This window comes from Triturus cristatus, chromosome 9, assembly GCF_964204655.1.
Source record: "Triturus cristatus chromosome 9, aTriCri1.1, whole genome shotgun sequence".
NCBI lineage: Eukaryota > Metazoa > Chordata > Amphibia > Caudata > Salamandridae > Triturus > Triturus cristatus.
The window spans coordinates 813,068,836-813,076,977 of record NC_140592.1 but is presented as its reverse complement, the minus strand read 5'-3'; the positions used below and the strand labels follow the sequence as shown (position 1 = coordinate 813,076,977).

At 44.1% G+C, this 8,142-nt stretch overlaps 1 pseudogene; it reads right to left on the bottom strand.

Moving 5' to 3' along the window:
* Positions 1–6,741: 6,741 nt before the first annotated feature.
* Positions 6,742–7,654, bottom strand: LOC146798886 (proteasome activator complex subunit 2 pseudogene; annotated as a pseudogene).
* Positions 7,655–8,142: the final 488 nt, after the last annotated feature.

The window sequence follows — 8,142 nt, the reverse complement described above, 5'->3', positions numbered from 1 at the left end:
GTAAGGGATTCTGTCTGTCCATGTAATACGTGGTTCTTTCCTTAATGGGCAGTGAGACATGTCCTGGACATACAAAAAGAATGTACTGCTTTCTTGATTCTAGTATTTCTTTAATTAGCTTAGTACCTGAACCTCTCCATTTATTCGTGAGTAATTCAGTCAATATATCAGGTAAGGGACCAGGATCTGAATGTTGGCTTTTATATAGTATAAGAAGTTGTTGAATCATATAAATCCCAGCTAAACGCTGTTCATCTGGGGTGAGATTCAAAAATGTGTGTGCTACTGTATTATCACTATACTTCCCGGGACTGTCAACCCAATGGACAGCTGACCTGGCTAATTCTTGTTCATCCATAGAATCGAGAAAATGATAACCCCTTCGTTCTCGGAGTAATTTATCAGCTGCTTGGAATGAATGCTCGTTAGACCTTATATTTATTATTGGTGTTTGAAAATTCCTGTTATTTTCTAGACATATAGGACGTATCGGATCAGTAAGACATCTAGTACTATTACAAGATCTTCCTCTACCTACATAGGCTATAGTTTCTGACTGTCCTGTGGGCAGTCCTGATGCTTCTTCCTCGCTTTGTTCGAACTGGTCTACCGCTAATCTTTCTTCGTGTAGGCGTTCTATTTCTTTACGGATCTTTCGGCACATGGCTATTATACAGTTTTGCTTATCATGTCTCCCTTCTGATATATTCTGGCTCCATCTGGTAAGAATTTGCATTGCTTCCGGGTCTACCCCCGGTCGGTCTTGATTTCTGATCACACAATTTATGAGGAAACGTAACAGTTCCCCCTGTATTTCCACTTTCTGGTATTCCATAGCTCTGTTAATACATTCAGAATCTCGTCCTGTTTGGACAAAATGGTATATATTATCTAGATGCGCAGTCATTCCTGGTAACTTCCCTAAATACACCGCGGCTCGTCTGATACGTAATGATGCTAGGGTCATTTCGTCCTCTTTTCCGGGCACAGGGTCATATCTACAATCTATAAGAAGTTCCTTAAGCGTACGGGCATTTATGAGTTTGGGGGTACGTGAATGTGCTGACTCTTGAAAAGTAAGTTTATTTATTCTAGGTGGCGTAGAAAAGATATTGGTAGCACCTCCGGTAGCCCCGTCTGGGGTATCGGGTGTGAAAGGATTCGTTGAACGTGATACAGCAACTATAGGTGTGGATACAGCTATAGAAGTAGCTGTAGGAACAGATGCAGAAACAGATGTGCTTGCCGGAACTTGTGTCAGAACTTGTTGCTGTAGGGATACGGGTACTGGATCTTGGCGTTGAACCTCCCTGGCAGGCGGTCTATGTGGGGCGGGATTAGCATACTCGGGAGCTGCGTCATCTAAATATGAGGAAAGAAAAACATCTTCTGCGGTTCTAGGATGCCCCTTAGGATGTACCTTTATTGGAAATAATGGGGTTGGCAAGTCTTTTGGTATCCCTGGAGTAGCCTTAGGTAATCCTTCGGCCAGAAGGGGATACATACCATTCATAAGGGCATTTCTTTGTCTGTCTACTTGTTCTGATTTCACTCGTGCACCTTCTTCAAGTAATAGATTTTCTCGGACTTCATTTGAATTCTCTTTACTCTTCTCTTCCTGTCTACGTGCTTTTTCTGTACGTCTATACGATTCTTTACGCCATAATTCAATGGCGTCTTCTGTGATTGTCTAGCTTTCTTTTTCCATAATTCTTCCTCTACTTTCACGATGCACTCTGCCTCCCAGGTCCGAGCCGCGGGCCACCTCTGACTTTCTGGTAATTCCTTAGTGTAGTCTACCCATAAATCAAGAAATAATATAGCGTCTAAGCCATGTTTATGATACATGAAGTGCCCTGGAGTGTCCCTAGGAGGAATAGGAACGGCTTCTTCGAGTACCCCTTTTCTTGTTGTGATCTGTCTTAATTTCGAAAAGAGCGGCATATTGAAAACTGATCTGATACTTGATTTTGAACAAACTTAATACATTAAACACAATAATGAACAGTCATTCACACCACAATATGCAGAACGTTATTAAAACATTTAACATTTAACATTTAACTGAGCAACGATGATGATGACGATCTAAGAAAAACTTAATCACTAAACATAATACTCGACTTGAACTGAATTATTCTGAATTTATATACTTGATATACTAGATATACTGCTAAACAGTACAGATACACTGCTGAAACAGTGCAGACCGGATTTGTGTACCCAAACCCGTCTGGACCGGCACAACTTATGTGCACGCCAGAACGCCTCCCCAGTAATGGTACTCACCGGGTAGCTCGGAACGGAAGGCCTCGGAAACTGAACTGAACTTGAACCGGACTGGACTCGACTCGAACACTTCGGACACTGGACTCGACTTGGGACTTCGGAAAACTGGTGGGCCTCTGTATACCTCGGATCTTGCTCTCTCAGCTAGGCTCTGGTCGGGATACTTCGCACTTCTCACCGCCTCGTCTGGGTGTTGATCGCAGCCTCAGTCGCCCCCGCTTGACCGGAGGGAGATACAGGAAATCCTGCTGGTACGCGTTATTGTCCGTCCAGCTGTGGCAGGAGACCGGGCCTGCAACGCACCGCCGGCGCGTGAGATGAGAAAGTGTCCCTGTTCGGGCGCCATTCATGTGGTAAATAATTTAATTACCGGGACTTAATTTGATACAGAAACATAATAAAATAGCTCAGTAAATAAGAGGCAGAATCCGTGGTATTAGAGGTTCGGAATGGGCTTTATTCCAGTGGTCGATTATAATCGGTTGCTCCAGGTTCCATCACCACGAAGGTTCAGGAAGTGAAGTACATACATTATTAACAATCAATTACTTTTATACAATAGACATTACAGTGAGGCAAATACAAGAGGCGTAACAATTGATAGTGGTGATAATATATTCGTACGTAGCAAAAATAGGCGTAACTGGGAGTGACTTAAAGAACGTCATCAGATGTGATGTCATAAGAGGGTGGTTACATGAAAGAATTTCGCAATGTCAGCAGATATACTTGGCAGATATGCGCGCGCAGCAGCATGACGTGCAATTGACGTGCAACTAGGGGGGTGAAGGGGACTTGACATTTAGCTCTACATGTGGCGACAGAAGTCTGGAGGGTCAAGTCAACCTAATCCCAAATCATATCTAACATCCTATGTTTAAAGAACTAAGTTATCCAAAAGAGAGGTCTCTTCGAGTAGAATCTTATTCTATACTGACTATCCTGACTATTAGTGCGTGTACAAGCGTCTAAGTGTCTATACTAGATGCGAGGGCGGAATCTTCCATAGTAATAGGGCTATGAATTACTTGCATGAAGACAGAGAAACCGGGCCTTTGCTCGGTAGCTGGCAGAATGTTTACTTAAACTACTAGACAGGAATGCATTGGGCAGGGATCGGAGCAGATAACTTCGAAGGTGAAATACAGTTTTTGGCAGGCAGCAGGCTGATGTCAGGCTTCGTGAGCCGCGCAGAGAATGAGACAAAGTTCATGGTCACAGATGCAGGCTCAGACTGGAGCTTTCAGAGGCAGAAGGCAAGAAGAGTTTGATGACAGAATCAGGGCCTACTTGCCTGGACTGTAAAATGGCATAAGTGAACTATATAAAGCCGGTGGCCTTTCATACTTAGGAATGGAATATCCGGCCTATTCATGGCGGATCTGACAGAGGACATGTTAACGGTGGACGCACATGTATTTGCGTCTTCATAACTGGAACTGGAGGGAACATACATGTACTTGTAACATGCACATAGAACCGTTGGGGTCCAAGATAGGGGACATAACTGACCAGAAAAATCCATATTTCCACAGCTCAGTGAGGGTGGCCACATGCCACCTCCCTTAAATTAGAAAATAAAAGCTCTGGAGGATGGTGTCCCCAGGGTCCAAAATTGCTCTGGGATGGGGGACGCTCCCTATTACTTTATGTATTAAGAAGAGTAGTTACATTTATTTTTAAAATGAAAAGTTCTGAATTTTTTTTAAATAGAAAAATTATTTTTAAGTATATATAATTTTTTCTATATGATTAAATTGATATATATTAAGAAGTCTAAATATATTAATTTATTTTAACATTATTTCCTACGTTCCTGCCTCCATTATTTTCTCTGGGAGGGTGTTGCAGTGCCAGTGATTGTCTATGTGTGATGCTGCACTTCCACCAGCTCTGAGATAGAGCTCTGAGCTCTGATGAGCTGCTGTTTGGGGTAATTTCTAGGTTGAATCCTACCAGACAACGCAACAGTCTGGCTTGATAACAACTTCTTAGGGACATCCTGAAAGCTTTCCTGGGAATGCATTCTGCCCATTTCCTACCATTGGCTTTATGCTTTGTAATTCACAGTTGCTTGCCTTCTTTTTGCTGGCTTTATTTATTTTACGCTGTCCAGCTTGAGTTGGTCTCTTCCGTGGAGAATAGCCTGTTTAGTATCACTCACTGTATTCATCCATGAGTGCTCAGTTTCTGTAAACAGGCCTTCAAATTTTGTTCTTACTTTGTCATATTTGCTGTGAATTCAAAGACAGAGGTCAAATGTCAGACACTGCCTTCTGAGGGAGCTTGGAATTTACTTTTCCTTCTCTGACTTCAAAGTGAGAGGATTTATGTGACAATCTTGCTGGGTACCAAGTTTTTTCTAGCTCACAACAGCATTTAAATTCTGTAAATGAACAGTGCAGTTATTTCAGAAAATATCAGAAATAGGAAAGCACAAATGAAGCACTACACAACACTCTATGACACAGCACTCCAATCTATGAAAGGCCACTCCACTCTATGACATTTTACTCTACTTTACTTTATGACATCCCACTCCACACTACGCCACTCTACTCAGTGTCACTCCATTCTATGCCCCTTTGCTCTAAGACACTCTATGACATGCTAGTCTATGACACACCACTCTACTCAACGACACGCCACGCCACTTTGCAACACTCCACTCTATGTACTCCATTCCATGGCACTCTACGTCTGTCAGAGCTCACCTTCAGCTTCTCGCTGGTTACCGTTGTCTTGCACAGGAACAGAAGTCGCTAGCTTCCCGACTCCCACTACTAATCACTCAGCCCCAAGAAATGTCTTTGGCTCTAACTGATCAGCAAGGGGGAAGGGGGAAATTGGATAAAATAATAAACGATAGAAGAGACTGGTTCTGGACCTTCTGGTTTTCCTATCTGGAATTCTTCTTCAGCTATCACTCTGCCTTCTGAAGACTCCTAAGGGTAACTAAGCACACAACAAATTATTATTCCTTCTCTACTCTGTTCTGTCTCTTTTCTTCTCTTCTCTTATGATTTTTCTACCTACCCAGAATCCTGAACTCTGTGCCTCTCTTCCTGTTCAACTCTGCCTTTTCTTCTTTCTTGTTATTAATGTCACTAATTATCTGTAAAACATATATCTTTTTATTATACCTATTTATTCTTTGTTTTTAAACATCTTCTAACTCTTTCTCTTTTAAACCTACCATTAATGTTTCTGTGTGTGGCCTTCTCTTTCTTCTCGTGATTTCTCTTCTTTCTTTTCTTGCCTCTTGCTATTCTAAAAACTGTCGTCTTCTAAATTAAGCCTTTGGTGCTTTTAACTTTTCCTGTTTGCTTCCTCTCCTTAGGTTACTGCGGAGCTGCTATAACTCTGGTAAGTCTTTCTCCTTACTTTCCTAGTTAACTGTTGGTATTGTCAATTAATTTTTCCTTAGGAACCGTTTCTCAGTAAATCCTATAATGTTCTTCATTTTCTGTTACAGGACTCTGTATGCTGATCTCTGCTGACCTTGGTAAGTGTTATACTTACTGCGTCACCAAACACTGCTTACATTTTAATGTGAACGAATAATCTATCAGTAATTCACTTAGCTTTCTTCGGTTTTCTTTTCAGGTGCGGCTGAAGTCTTCACTCGTTTTTTCCCTGTAGAGACGGGGTGACTCCGTACTCGACTCCCGGTAAATAGCGCACTACGGACTCTAGCGGCTTTTCTGACCTCTTCGGTAAGTATCGGTTTCTTGACTCGGAACTACTCTCAAGCGTTACTCTGGAAAGCTTCTTACTCAAAAAATTCACTTCAGAACTGGGAACACACTCGAACACGTCTTCTCTGAGGAAATGTCTTGGTGAAGTGCGCATCACTTCAGGCGTGCGCACGTCACATCGTCTCTCTGGATTTGTAAACAACTAGACTGCAGACCCCAGCGCCTGAGCGGCCATCTTGGAATTGCGGCACGCCACAAACTCGACCATTGAAGCCCATTCGAAAACGAAACGCCTATTGAACTAAGTTCTTTGCGCTTCGCTTTGGGACTCACATTAGGGATCCTGACAACGTCATGCCCCTTCTTTTCTACGACATGCCACTCCACTCTATGCTGCTCCACTCTATGCCCCTCCACTTTATGCCATTCCACTCTATGCCACAACACTTTGCTTCACTATACGCCACTCCACTCTATGACTTGTTACTCAACTCTATGCTACCCCACTCCTCTGTACGCCACTCAGCCTCATTCCAGTATACGCTACTCCACTCTACAACACTTTGATATACTCTACGATGCTCCACTACTGTCCACTCTATGCCACACCACTCTACTCCACTCAATGAAACTCTGCTCCTCTATATGACACTGTACACTCATTCACTCTATGACACTATACTCCACCCTATGCCACTTCACCCTTCAACTCTCTACTCTACATTATGCCACTCTTCGCCACTCAATGTTTTTTTTATTTTGTGACAATTCATAATTAAAGTGGGTTGCCACTTCTATAGCAGTTGAGTCTTGCAGCATGAAGGCTTCTGAGAGACAGATAGAGGAGTTGTGCTCTCAGCTTTCAGTACATTGGAGGCTTGTCCTCCCCTTTGGGGTTTGTGATCTTTTCCACGTTCTTAATGATGATGTCATAAAGCTCAGCATAGAAGCCACGCACGTCCATCAAAATGCTGCGTATCTCTGCATACACTGCCTCATCCTTTTCATGCACAAGTGTGCGGTAATCCATCACATATTTCTCCTTTGATGCCTTTGCTACTGTATCGCCACGCTCCAAGAGATACTTGGCAATGTTGGTCTGGAACGCTTCAACTTTGGTCTTGACGGCTGTCACTCTTTCCAGGACCTTCTCCTGAATTGCGACTCCAAAATCATTTTCCATCTTCAATTTTGGGGATCAGATGTTGGATCCAGGTGATGACCAGAATGCACTTCTCCTTTAGGATGCGCACCTCCGGCTTTACACGATTCAGCAGGCTCAGGATCTGCTCATTCCCCTTCAGGAACCCACACTTGGGAGTCTCTTTCTTCTCCTCCTTATCCGTTTCCATCTTAGTGGATCCCTCATCTTTTGGAGGAGGGTCTGGAATAGGAATATCCAATTCCGCATGAATTAATGTTAGGTCAGAAATATTCAGAGCGTCCTCCTTCAGGAGCAGGTTGAGTTCCTTTAGTTTCAATGGTAAAAACACGGTGATAAATTCCTCTGCCTCCTTGAAAACAGCATCCCGGAAAGCGTTCACCGTCTTCTGGCCGTCGCCGCTGACTTTGAGGGCGCAGGGTGACTTCACCATAATGCAGGAGTTCCAAGCGCACCTATCTTACAGTCGTCTCCCCGGCTGCTGTCTCTTCCTGTTCTAACTCGCCACTCCATGCACCTCCCTCTTCTCCACTCCATGCCACTTTACTCAATCAATCAATCAATCAGTGACACTTATAAAGCGCGCTACATACCCGTAGGGTCTCAAGGCGCTGGGGGGGGGGAGCCGCTACTGCTCGAACAGCCAGGTCTTCAGCTTCTTCCTGAAGGAGAGGTGGTCTTGGGTCAGGCGCAGGTCGGTCGGGAGGGAGTTCCAGGTCTTGGCGGCCAGGTAGGAGAAGGACCTTCCTCCTGTAGTCGCTCTTCGGATGCGGGGGACGGCATCGAGGGCGTGGTTGGCTGATCGGAGGTGGCGTTTGGGAGCGTAGAAGTTGATCCGGCTGTTGAGGTAGCTCGGGCCTTGGTCGTGTAGGGCTTTGTGTGCGTGGGTGAGGAGGCGGAAGGTGATTCTTTTGTTGACGGGGAGCCAGTGAAGGTCTCTCAGATGTCCGGAGATGTGGCTGGTTCGTGGGATGTCGAGGATGAGTCTGGCTG